The 13,611-nt window shown below is 39.3% G+C and overlaps 1 protein-coding gene across 5 annotated transcripts in view; it reads left to right on the top strand.

The window, feature by feature from the left end:
* The window catches only part of LOC126921714 (dystroglycan 1-like), a 106,015-nt gene that overhangs the window by 71,989 nt on the left and 20,415 nt on the right, over positions 1-13,611 (top strand). The window contains exon 1 of one of the 5 annotated variants that reach the window (XM_050733494.1): positions 9,432-9,568. The exons of the other annotated variants lie outside the window; for them this stretch is intronic. The gene's annotated coding sequence lies outside the window, so the exon portion shown is untranslated. Of the gene's footprint in view, positions 1-9,431; positions 9,569-13,611 lie in introns of those variants that run through there. 5 annotated transcript variants of the gene reach the window in all.

Genomic DNA, 13,611 nt, shown 5'->3' with positions numbered 1-13,611 from the left:
AGCGAACGTCGCGATTGATCACGTAATAGAAGGTTTAAACGGCATTCGAAAAATGCTGAAAAACGACATGCAGCTCGTTTTATCGAGTCGTTCCGTGCAATAATTATATGTGCGTGGATCGTACGCGTGTTGCTCCGGTTAACGTTGACGGGACTCTCTGAGCTTACAACTGACACAACTGCAGCGACTAATTTCGTAATACGAGACTACTACGCGCGTCTGGTGTGAATAGGCGAAGTTATTGCTTGCCCGAACAATCGATGGCCTGTTCCTGCTCATACGATTTTCCTGTCTTCATTCTCTTCGCTAAAGCGCGATTTAGATCTTTCATCTGTATGCTCGCGCTTGTTTGCTTTCAAGAACATCTCTGTTCCCTGCTTTTTCTTCTCCCCTTTTCCTCGTCCAAGTAATTTATAACCGGGATATATACACAAGGTCGATGTTTCTCGGGGATTTCTTGTTCAGGGACAAAATTGATCGGGTCGACTATTTAAATATCCCGGGCGGAATTTATTTTTAACTCTGGATTAAGAAGCAATGGTATTTTTCGGGCTTCTGTTCGTTGTACGCTCGTATTTCTTTTTCAATACGCTGTCAGTGTCATATTTGCGATGAAGGGATAAGAGGATCGGAGATTTACCATCTGTGAACTATCTTCCTGACACATCGCGGAGACGAATCGCAGGATCGTGAACGAATCAGAGGCAGATCATTCCCGCCGAGATACGATGGCGAACAAAAGAAAGTTCGCAAGATACGAAGAGTAAAACGACGTCAGAACTTTACAAAGTGAATTTGCGTTTAATAGCGGCAATGAATAAATGTAATATACAACGCAAAATGGTTACCAATATGCTAAGAAATTTTTAGTTAGTTAGAAGTTATACGCTGACATTCGTAGCGTATTAATTTATTCGTCACCGTATAATCTTAATTCGGCACAATCTGCACGATGGAATTTAAATTTGAAAGATTAGCCCGCTCAAGCGATCTTCCTCTTTGCACGACTGCGTTAAAACAAGCCGAAAGCAGCGTTACAAAGTTATAAGGAAAAACTTGATAAAAGAGGAAGTAGCGAAACTTGGTTCGAGTAGCAATTACGGGCGAAGTTAGGTTTAAAGTTCATTCACCCTGTGCCTGGGAGTTCAGCTCTCGGCAGGAAACACAAAGCTCGACACCGGGCAACGAAAATCGTAATTCGAGCGTGTTGAGGCGCACGAGTCCGCCGTCTGATGCGAGCATAGATGGCCGAGCACACAAGCTCCGGATTCCCAGCGAGATTATATCAAGCGACCTATTCTAATTCGTGGCCTCGTGATCACAGGAAGAGCCGGTCGATCTCTGTGAACGGTCAAGAACGTCCCAACTAATCCCTTCTTTATGCTGCTCTTTGTAAAGATAGGCTTTGTAAATTAAAGTAAAGGTAAGCGGAGTCTGCAGATATATCTCGCCAGAAAATCTCAATTGCCTATGTATTACGCTCGTTCATAAGCGTTAGAATATATTTTGGTTTCATAAAAAACGCGTAACTGTTGAGTTGGCAACTAAGTGATTGCGGGCTTTGTCAATACCATCTATTGACAAAATCAGCAATCACTTAGTTGCCAACAGAATAGTTCGAATTATCGGACAAACAATCGATCGATCGGTATTTTATTTTTATCGCAAATAGTACATTTATATGTGAAATTACATTATGATTCTGACTGTGGCTAAAAGGTATACGGATTTTCCTTTCGAAATGTAATTTTTCCCCGGTTTTCTTAAATCGAAGAGATCTCGTCGTTCCTCTTCTAAATTCTCCGCATAATAATTCACGGAAATCGTTCTGCATATACAAACGTCAAGATCTTTGCGGTTACGGACAAATCTTAAATCAAAGATTTAAGCGCCACTCTTCTTCCAAATTCCCCGCATGATATTTCATGCAAATCATTCTGTATATAAGTATCAAGATTCTCGAATTTTTCTCGCAGTCATTATTTAGAGTTTCAGCATTAATTACAGTCAGGAAAAAAATGCTCGACAACCAGTGGCTACGGGTATCGCTAAAGAAAGGCGAAAGGGTTAATAACGCGAGAGCAGGAAGAGAGAACGCGCGTTTAATATCGATTCGATCGGAGAGCGTACGGGTCGCGCGGAGTGCGTCGCGACGCGTCGCGTCGCGCCGTCCGGCAATCGCTTTTTGCCTCTTTTAATCGGTCCCGTACACCGACACACCGCCTCCAATCGATACTATCTCGCGTGTAACACACAATTGGGAGGAAAACGTGTGTGTTCGGCCCCGCTGTCTGCGTGACCCGGCCAAGATTTTCATAAATTTTTTGACGAATATTTGCCAGCCGGCTGGACCGCGTGTAGCCAGATTTTTGTAGAAATAGACACGGCGTTGTGTAGTTTTTATCTTCTCTTTCGTTTTGCCGCTTCTCAGCGGCTCTCATTGCTGCAGGAATTTACCGTAACTCGATGCTCGACCGGCAAACACGTTCATAGTAAATTCTCCTTACGATACGATGATCGGGCGATCTCCTATTTCGATTAAAATAATAGAGGCGGTTGAATAATTATAACACTGATTTTACAACTTAAATATGTTGAGAATTTTGGATCTTAATAGCCGAAATAATTGTATAGGAACACTAAATTTACACTTAGAATTTATATTAGAATACTTGTATACTTATTTGATAAACGATTTCAAAGATATTCATCGATACACGTTTGCACGTGTCTCGGCGTGTTCTTTATCTCACCTTCTTCCATACCAAACTGTTAACCGAGCAGTTTACATTCCTTTGTTTCCGAGACGCCGCGCGCACACATCTTCCACATACTGATATTCACATACAAGTGTCACTACCACGCAGCTAGTCTAGCACATAAAATTATACATATTTCAATAAAATATACTCTTCATTCCAACAACTTTTTCTCGAGGAATATAAGATGAAGAACGACCAATAAGTTGAGATGTTTTTATATTCGAAGGGATGACAGCAAGTGAGTTATGTTCTGTGACGGCGGTGTTTATGCGCAACTAGTGATAGGTGCTGGTCGTCCCTTCTTCTTGGTCCAATTTCTCGACTTGAAAGATGTTTTGTAGCAATTAAGGGCCTTGACGATAAAGTAAAAATGCTTAATTTTATATCAGTTGCTTAGGATCATTGCTGTCCGACTATTTGTACAGCTGTTGGCCGTCTTGACCGAGGGATGGACTTTTGTATACTTGATTTAACAGCCAGACTACTCTACTCTTGCCAATTCCGACTTCTGTTAATTTCTAGCTTTTGATACATAAGAATCGATCTTAAATCCTGCCAAGACAAATTACTTGTCAGTTTATTTACCGTAAGATGATATAAATAATAGCAAAGCCCAAAGGAAATAGAAAACATAGCACTTGAAACATCGCCAATTAGCGCAGTTTGTCGATAGTTCGTATCGTGAATTGCTATGGTCAATGCTTATCTCAGAAAATGTGTTTGTGTTTTTATTAGATCTCTATCCGTACATAATCAAACATCTGATATAAAGAATCCACAGACGTCTATAAAAATCTTTGTACATTCTATGGAGTAGAAGGTTACTTTTATCCAAGCAACGTGTTACAAATTTTCGCTGTAAAGTTAGCGCATTTTATACCGAGAATTCACGCTGAAACATCTTTTATCGCTGCTTCGCGCTTATCACTACATTCGTTATTGCGCTGGACCTTATTTCATTAAGAAGATATCACGTTCGTAAGACTTTCTGAGTAACTGTAAATGCAACAAACCAGAAATTTCTTAAACGAGTCACTATTTTCGGGATGCTAGCAGTGTGCAAGCGTACTACGCGCAAGTGGCTGCTCGGTTCTTCCAAGAATCTTCTTGCAACGAGCAACTCCATCCAAACGTAATCAAACTCCAGTGACCACTTGAAGACTGGCGTTTCCTCGCGACGTTTGTTCAAGACTCTGAGTTTTCCATTTAAACCTGGCAACGTTCTCGGCGGTATTCGTCCTACTTCTCTCAAAAGCCAAGCAATTTTTCTCTACTGAAATTACATTCCCTGTTCGACGTTCGCAAACTTTCTTCCCCGTCTTCCTTCCCGTCGTCATTACGCTAATACAGGTCGCGCTAATCATGTTCCATTCTACGAAACCAATGTTCGGCTATGTTTCGAATACGCGTCTGAAACGGCGGACGAAAAGCGGCGCGAACGACAGAGATGCCTTCGCGTTTAATTGGAATTTCGACGGGGCACGATCACGCGGCCGCAATTTAGAGGCGGCTCGCGGCGGAAACGCAATTTCCCCCAAGTGATCTCCCTTCGTGTCTTTATTATCACGGTGTGCCCTACATATCGTTCGATAATTGCAATGCAAATGAGGCATTTGCATGCAGGCATAATACGCCGCAGGTGATTTGCATACGCAGGGAAAACCATTCGTATGCGCCGCGTAAAAAACGCTGCTAACTTTTTCAGTCGGCAGAGGCGTCCTCGTAATGATTAACCGTGAATCGACGACTTGCTCTCTCCCTTTTGTCTTAACTTTCGTAAAATGGCCAGAAATTTGACATCGCCTCTCGGCCGTACGTACAGCCAATCTTCTGTTGATTTTGTTACAGTACCAAAACGATGATAATATGTTTTATTTCGATAGATTCTCCAGGCAATAGAAGAATAAGCAGATTTTTCTAACAAATTTTTCCCTCCTTTATAGAACAGTGGTAATTCCAGTTTTCTTCAACGATACATATTTTTGCATGTATTTATGAACAAGTAGCTTTCTCTGTTTCGAGCGATTCGCGAAGAACTTTAGACTTTTAACGCGATAGAACGGTAAGTTAATTTTGCAACTTCTTGCTTCCTATAAAATGTCCACTGATAGATCGATGGTTAAAAAATGGACATCCAGTGGGTATGGAAGAACGCGAAGAGCGGTGGAAAAATCGGAAATGTAATAAAGTTATCTTGCAATTGTCCTTTTGAAAGAACGATAGCCATATCCGAGTTAAGGCTTTGAAAGAATCGAGTTACGGCTGTCATTAATATTTCACGCGAAGAATGGTCAGAGTTTGAAATTCCGCTATTCTACGGGGACCGATTTATCGCTTTATCTGGGACAAAAGAAGGAAAGAAATGAGAAAAAAATGGCGAGAACGAAAGATTTCCATCGATTTATTCACTGTTTCATTATTTTACTACCTTCATCGAGGATTTTATCACATAATTTTACCGACTTCGCTCTTCGAGAACGTTTCCTTCTAGCGATTAATATTGGGTTGGCAACTAAGTGGTTGCGGATTTTCTCAATATCACCTAATGACAAAATCCGCAATCACTTAGTTGCCAGTCCAATATTTCCATCGAAAATTTCATTCTCATAAGAAGAAGGATATGTTGGAGCGTGCAGCTGATTTACACTTGTTAATTAGTGTTGAAAATTGTGGATCTTAATTGCGGAAATAAAAGTAGAGGAACGCTAAGGTTACACTTAGAATTCATATTAAAATAGTTTTAGATTTATTTAATGAACGATTTCCAGGATCTTCGTCGATATACTTTTGCACGCGTCTTTGTCTCACCATTCTCCATTCTCTAGAATCAAACATACGATAAACGCTTATTATCCAAGTTATAGTACCACGCCAGAATAATTTACTTATAATTCTCAACGAGAATAAATTGAAAAATTCTCCGAAATAAAAAGAAATCTTCCATACCACACTACCAACGGAACACTTACATTCATCTGTTTTTCGAGACGCACAAGGCGTTTCACACAGGTGTGTCACTACTACGCGGCTAATTTAGTTTGGTACACAAAATTATACACGTCTCAATAATTAATATTTGACAAACGTTTTTTCGACCACCGCGAACCACGTGGAACGTTAACAACGGCATTGACGTGTCGAAGGTTGAAAAATCTCCTTACACCTTTAGACTTACTGTTAGTCTAACGAAGGTTAGTCACTCCTGCGTAATCTCATTGTGGACTCCGAAAAACAGGCTGACTCAAGTTTACCGTGGGTATTAAAGTGACACGGTCGTCGAGTAAATCGTTAGTCTCTTTGCAACCGTCGATAAACTGAAGTTGAAATCTTCCATTTTCCTTTGAGTATTGCTTATCGAAGAGGGACGAAGTGGCTGAGTTGTGAGAGTTTGGTGTCGAGCGCAATAAAGTTCATTTAAGAAGTACACAGGTAAATGAATAAACGATAAACTAGAATATTAGCGGAGATTCGATAACCAAAGTCAAAGCGATTACAGACTTTACCAGATTCTAATATCCAATGATCTTAGCCAAAAGGAAAATTTAACGCCAACTCGATTCAAACTTAATAGTTGTAATCATTTACGGAATTAAACGAGCGCTATCATCACCGAACATTTTCTATATCCATTGCACGAAGGAATTAGATTTCAGGAAATTACATTTTCAAATTTACGCATATATTTGTACTTACTTCGCATCGATGGAAAAAGTCGCTTAAGAAAACCGACAAAAAGAAACCTACAATCTCGAAAATTTTCGATCTTCTCCACTTTCTATCATCAGTCTTATTCCAATCTGCCCGCAAAATATCACGTTTCGTCGAACAACTCAAACATTTAATAACTGATCAAACCTTAATAACATTTTAGCAAATCGTCTCTCGTTTTCGACTCGACTCGAGAAAAAAAAAAAGGAACATGGTCGATTATCGTAGAATTACGCATATGCTCACATGTTGCTTGTATCGCAAAAGACTGGGAATCGCGACTAGGAATCGCGACTAGGGCATCGACTGCAGTCAGCCTTGGCGCACTTCCGCTCGGCGCCCTCGCTCTCTGTCGGACGTCTGACTGTTGTTGGCCGATTTTGCACGCGTGCACCGGCACGGCTGCACCTGGCGCGGCGCAAACACGCGTCGATAAAGCTCTTGTTTGCGAAACGGCAACGCGAGGTGCTTGACACGCGAGCTATGCGAGTCCGATCGACGATACGAGGTCTCTATTCCTTTCTGACTATGTACCGCGATCTTTCTTTTTTTTTTTTTCCTCTTCACGGTGGAACGAACCGGTATTCAACTAGCTACGGAACTGCGGGGGAACTGTGAGTGACTTTAGATCGTGGCTCGAGCATATTAAAACGTTGACATGTTCGCGAGACTGCAGAGAAAGGTCGAGGGCTCTTATAAATAAAATATCTATGCGCTCTTTACGTAATATCTTTCATTTATCATTGTGAAATCCAGGAAAATCGAAGTTTTGTCGTTTTCTTTGCGTGTAATACGTGAGAGATAAAGAACATGAGGAATTTTAAATATTTTTACGAACTTTCAATAGCGAAATGACGCTAGAAATTAAATAACGACTTGTTTCGTTCTATAAATGTTATAATAAGTTTCCCATAATTGCATATATCAATGATCCGGTATCCGATGCTACAGTTACGAAGTTGTCGATTCCCCTAGGCCACGATGTAGTATAATACCATGAAGAGCCTAATTTATGGTACCCTCAAGTGTTATCCCTCATTATAATACTATCCTGCGGCACGCACGAGCGTGCTCAAGTATTTACGAGTTTCTATACGTGAACCCCATTTTTTTTTTTTTTTATTTGTAAGAATTTTACAATCAATTCTCATTGAGAATTATAAGTAAATTATTCTGACATGGTATTATAACGTGAATAATTAGAATTAAACATTAGATTCAGCTAGAATCAAACATACGATAATCATTTATTACTCACGTTATAGTGCCACGTTAGAATAATTTAGTTATAATTCGCAATGAGAATTGATTGTTAAATTCTTCCAAGTAAAAAAAAAAAAAAAAAAATGAGGCCCACTGATAGAAACTCGTAAATATTTGAAGATGCTCGTACATGTTAGAAGGTAATGTCTTTTTAGCGTGCGGATCTGATCTGTCGTGTCAAGTAATTGAGTAACTAATGGGTTTTGGTGGTTGTTAACTCTTATGTTATATCTATTACTGAATTTGGATATTTCTTCTTTAATTGTAGGTATTTTAAGCTCGCGATGTATTGTTTCGTTGGTAACATACCAAGGTACATCTATTAAGGATCTTAGAGTTTTTCATTGGAATCGTTGAAGAGTTTCTATGTTGGAATTACTCGCTGTTCCCCATAGTTGGATCCCGTAGGTCCATTTTTCTCTTCACGCTTAAGTTGGAACGTCTGCCAACGAGCCAGTATTATTTTTTAAATTTTGATTTAAGTTCTTCGGATTTATCTACAATGTGTCGTTTCCATGTCATTCCTCTGGCCAGAATCGTGCCCAGATATCTGACTGAATCTTTGTTTTGGAATTGGAATATTATTTATGGTCACCTGTGGGCAGGATTGTTTTCGCAGCGTGAAGGTTATATGACTGGATTTATTTTCATTTATTTTACAGCGCCATTTGTGGAACCACTTGAGCCTCATAGTGCTAGAAATTTTGGACGATCGTCTTTTCCCATATCTTTTTTCTTTCACACGATGCAATGTGTTTAACTCCGAATGAAATTGAGTAGAATCTAACGTATAAAAATTGTTGATATTTCGTGGAATATTCTTCTCTCTAGTTACACAACGATACCTCGAGATATCTGTAATTGAATTGGCTATAAATTTGCAAATTGCTTTCGTTAAATTCCCAACGAAAGAGGATTATGCGAATGTTTACACAATGCACGAAGGGATATAGATTTCTGGTTTGGAAGTAGAAGATAGAATTCTCCAATACGTGTTAATTATCGGAATTACCCCCAATCACGTTTGCCAGTTTTCCTATAGCGAGTACTCGTACGATTCATTTCCCATTGGTTTGCTTGCTTTATACAGCAACCAGCCGCGTTGTTCGATCAATCCGCGTAACCTTTGAGCCAGAACAATGGCGCATTGAATGGCATCATACTCCACGACGTTCTTGTCGTCGGTGAATCAAAGTGAATCGCGTTCTGAAATAAGCAGCTCGCTGACAATACCTCGAACCCCGTGCACAACGTTCTTCGCCTCGGATACAACTGGCTACGCTTCCACTTTTGTCGTTCGAGTGCCACGAATTGACTCCATAAATATTTCCCTTTGGTCTGGTAATATCCTTCCTTGATTAACCACCGCCACTTTATGCCACACTTTTTATTTCATTAATAATTACAGCGCAACCCGTGTTTTCACTAAAGATAGGAAATATAGGATTATTTTTACATCGGTACATTGTTGCAATATTTTTGGAAAATGTCAGCTTATGTTTGTCCGAGAGAGAGAGGGAGGTAGTTTTAATATTGGATAAAAATATAATTATTTAACCGTTTGAGTCCCAAAAACAAAAATCCCATTAATGTGTCGTCGGTTCTTCAGTCGAATATTTACGCGGAAGAAGGTGCACGTGATCGGTTACGGAATACGTACGTGGTGGGAGTATGAGAAAAGACAAAGAGATGCTTAAGGGACAAAGACGAATTAATCGGCAGTCGTTAACTAAGAGTCGAGTTGTGAGGAGTCGTTAGTTGAGAGTCGAGTTGTGAGGAGTCGAGAATTGAATGGAGAGAGTTGCTGAGTTGTTATGAGTTGTAAACTATTAGTTGTGAGTTGTGAATTATCCATTTAATTGTCTTAGTTATAGCACATTACTGTATTTAGTTCACGTTAAATAACCATCATTTCCTGTTTAATCCACTGTAAATGGATCCATCTATCAATAAATTTATCACATAGGGTAGAAATCATTGGAAATCCTAATTTCTAATATTTCTAAATAAATAATCCTATATGTATATATATTAGGTTGTCCGAGAAGTGTCTTTCTTTTACAGACTCGTCTTTTACAACGATGCATCCTTATATAAACATGAAACCTAATCTGTCGAACGTTGTGATCTTTATTTTGATAAAACAAAATGTAATTTGATAAAATAATATAAAACGGAAAATGCAGTGCGTCCATTATTTCCTTACAAAACGAAAGAAACTTTTCGGACGACTTAATATACAGGATGGTTGGTAACTGGTGGTACAAACAGAAAGGTGGTGATTCTACGCGAAAAAAGAAGTCGAAAATATAGAATAAAAATTTTTCGTTTGAGGCTTTGTTTCCGAGAAAATCGACTTTGAATTTTCGCTCGGTACGCGTGCACTTTATCACGTCTCGTTATAACGGATCTCACAGCAGATCGTTGCCTCGATGGATATTATCGCAGTTTAAGTTTGTTTTTGACTTTTATTTATGGAGCCATATTAAATCAATTGTCTATTCTGAAGAAATTGCAAGTTGCGAGCAATTGAAAGAAGAGATTATTGTAGTCTTTCATACTTTAAAACAATCGAATACGTTAGAAAGTGTTCATAGAAATTTAATTAGAAGAGCAGAGGTATGTGTTCGGCAGAATGGGCAACATTTTCAACAATTTTTGTAATAACAAACTTTATGATTACCTCATATTATTTCATTATGTATTCTTAATTTTCCGTTACGGCAAAAACAAACTTAAACTGCGATAATATCCATCGAGGCAACGATCTACAGTGAGATCCGTTATAACGAGACGTGATAAAGTGCACGCGTACCGAGCGAAAATTCAAAGTCGATTTTCTCGGAAACAAAGCCTCAAACGAAAAATTTTTATTCTATATTTTCGACTTCTTTTTTCGCGTAGAATCACCCCCTTTCTGCTTGTACCGCCAGTTACCAACCACCCAGCATATATTGTAATGTACAAGGGTTATTTTTCGTTCAGTTTATTTTATTTACAGTGGTTGTTTAATTATTCGAACGGTACTAATTAGTGAAATATAACTGGACCGATTTTTTCAATACATCCACTCTTTGCAGGATTTTAGCATGTTCATGAGCTCGGTGTCTTATATTTAAAAGTTCTTATATAATGTGTATCCTGATTCATAAATCTAAGCTTCAGTAAAACAAGTCAGCCCAATGTGAAACTTCTCACGTTCTTCGAGTGTTTCAAACTGTCGTTCGTAGCTCGACGTAGGTAAAAATTACTCAAAAACTAGCTTCACAGCCATCGTCCAGCCAGTTTGCACACGCGCTCTCCTCTATATAAAATTTCTTCCTCCAAGATCGAAGTAAAGGTCGTCCGAAAAGTTTCTTTCGTTTTATAATACACATTTCCCGTTTTATATTATTTTATCGAATTACGTATGATTCATTTTGTTCTATCAAAATAAAGATCACAACGTTCGACGGATTAGGTTTCATGTTTGTATAAAGATGCATCGTTGTAAAACACGTGTCTGTAAAAGGAAGACACTTTTCGGACAAGCTAATACCCGGCACGATTATACTCTCTTCTTGTATTATATTATAGTACTTCAAAAGTACTCTTCTTGTGCTATTATGTAATTTCAAATACTCGACCACTTCAGCCATCGAACTCGAACATTGACGGACAATAAAAACTCGCCAAAGATTCTCGAAACGACATCAAGGTGAAAGATGAACGTTTTCCAAGGCATCGTTTCTTCCAGATTCCTCCAAAGTCTAACACTGTAGCGTTACGCTACTCTCCATACGCGTTGGTCGCTTATAGACTGCACGATTGTCGCAGATACTACGACCACAGCGTTACAAAAGTTCCCGGCGACGTATGTAAATCCGGACGCAAACTCGATTGTCTCCACCTACGACATAGTCTTCTGGTACTGTTGGCCGTCTTCGATGTTTCCTAGAAGCAGCCAGTAAAACGCGTCGCCCTCCTTTCGATTAACGCGACGAACTCGATTTATACGATCGTTTAAAAGCGAAACCCTATTCGGGATTCTAGCGCGCGCCGGTAAAGACGTGTAATTTATGCCAGTCGATACAACCGTTTTTGTCTGTTTCGATGGATCGTTAGCGCGTTTCCGACCTGCTGATACGAATGAACGCGGTTTCCGAATTTGGAAAACGAAATGGACGATTTGTACGCGATTAATCTCGCAGTTTCCCCATAGACGCTCGCCACAGGTGTGCCATGTTTTATTTATCACGCGAAGTCGGTAAATCGGTGGTCTATCGATTCTGACCGCGTTTTCTGATCAGTTTTAAATATCGAGATTATCTTTCTGTCAGGATCTATTGCCTTGGCAACTAAGTGATTACGGATTGTGTCGATACCACCTAATGACAAAATCCGCAATCACTTAGTTGCCATCTAGCAAAGTGATGACACACGACAAGAAGATTTGTAATTTATTTAGAAAGTCTAAAGATACGTTAGAAAGTGGAAAAGTTGCATACAATGTACATAAGATGCAGAAATATCAATTATCTTGTAGAATATTTAACAGACGAGCAAATCTTCGCTAATGCCCTGTTTATTTTTCTTCTTATTATATTCAGAAAAATAAAACGGATCTTCAAATACCAATATAACGATAGAGTAAACGTTTGAACCTAATTTGTCGAAGCTAATTGGTTCGATAACGATTAGCAATTAAGGGTACTTGATTTATGCGCTCGTTAAATGGGATGTGGGTTATCGATGTCGTATGATTTATTTTTTAAGTCGTTGAATGACAATGATACGGCTTATCCGGAAGGCGGGCGGGTCATGGCTGTTTCACAATGCTTCATTGTTGGAAACCGGCATGAATCGCGCTATCGCCTTTACTACAATAAAGTAACGAGGGTCAGAAGTGCATCGCAAACGGGTCAGGGCATCAGTTGCGGAAAAGTGCAACGTGTGTCACAGTTCTACGTGTCTTTGGTATCGGGAGGATCACATTTGGCTGCGAAATGCATCGAGATATTGTTCAATTTAATTTCGTGTTCATATCATGACAGACTATATATCGATGGCGAATCATTAAAAATATTAATCTCGTTGTTAGAAAGGATATACGTAGAAATCCTAAAACATCGAGTCATCATTCGCTAAGAGCATTACATCTTCTATAAATAATTCTGTAACTTTCTTCTGAACATAAGTTTTTTCCAGTTGCACGAAATCTTCAATTGCGGAGAATGCAGCGGAAGAATTAAATTTTAATAGTATCCTATGCTACCGTCAGTTGCATCGTAGTTTATGTTTCCGAAAAATTGGCGGTATCAGGAAAATGTTACACAATGTAATTTCATCGACGAAAGTCTACCAACGGATATATAAATAATATTAAAAATTTAGAAAACATTAGCGAAGATTAATAAAACTATCATCGAAAGTTTCGTTCAATCTAATTTGCAATTTATGTTAGAGCCAGTGACGCTTTATCAACGAATCCAATATACCTCGTTTGCATCCATCGAGTTAACAGACCGATCAATCGTTCGCGACGCAGCATTCGTGAGAAATTTTCTACGTGGTAGAAATTGTTGAGAATTTGTTGGAATAAAAAGGATCACGGCGATGGCAGACGGCGTGTATTTACCGCTGAAAACATGGAGCAGCGTCGACTTAACTGTGAGGTCCTCATTGTCCGGCTCGGCCAATTAATGGCACGGTCCTCGACAGACCGAGCAATAAGAGGAAATAAAAATGCAATGAAAGCCTTTATTGACTATCATTGGTCGGCTACTGAATGCATTCGGTCTCGTTCACGAAAACGTTCCATTGTTCCTTTCGTTAAATACCCATGGAACGAGCGACGAAACTGGACCAATGAAAAAGAGAGAAGCCAACGACTTACGAG

This window comes from Bombus affinis, chromosome 11, assembly GCF_024516045.1.
Source record: "Bombus affinis isolate iyBomAffi1 chromosome 11, iyBomAffi1.2, whole genome shotgun sequence".
Taxonomy (NCBI): domain Eukaryota; kingdom Metazoa; phylum Arthropoda; class Insecta; order Hymenoptera; family Apidae; genus Bombus; species Bombus affinis.
This window is presented reverse-complemented; position numbering and strand designations above follow the sequence as displayed.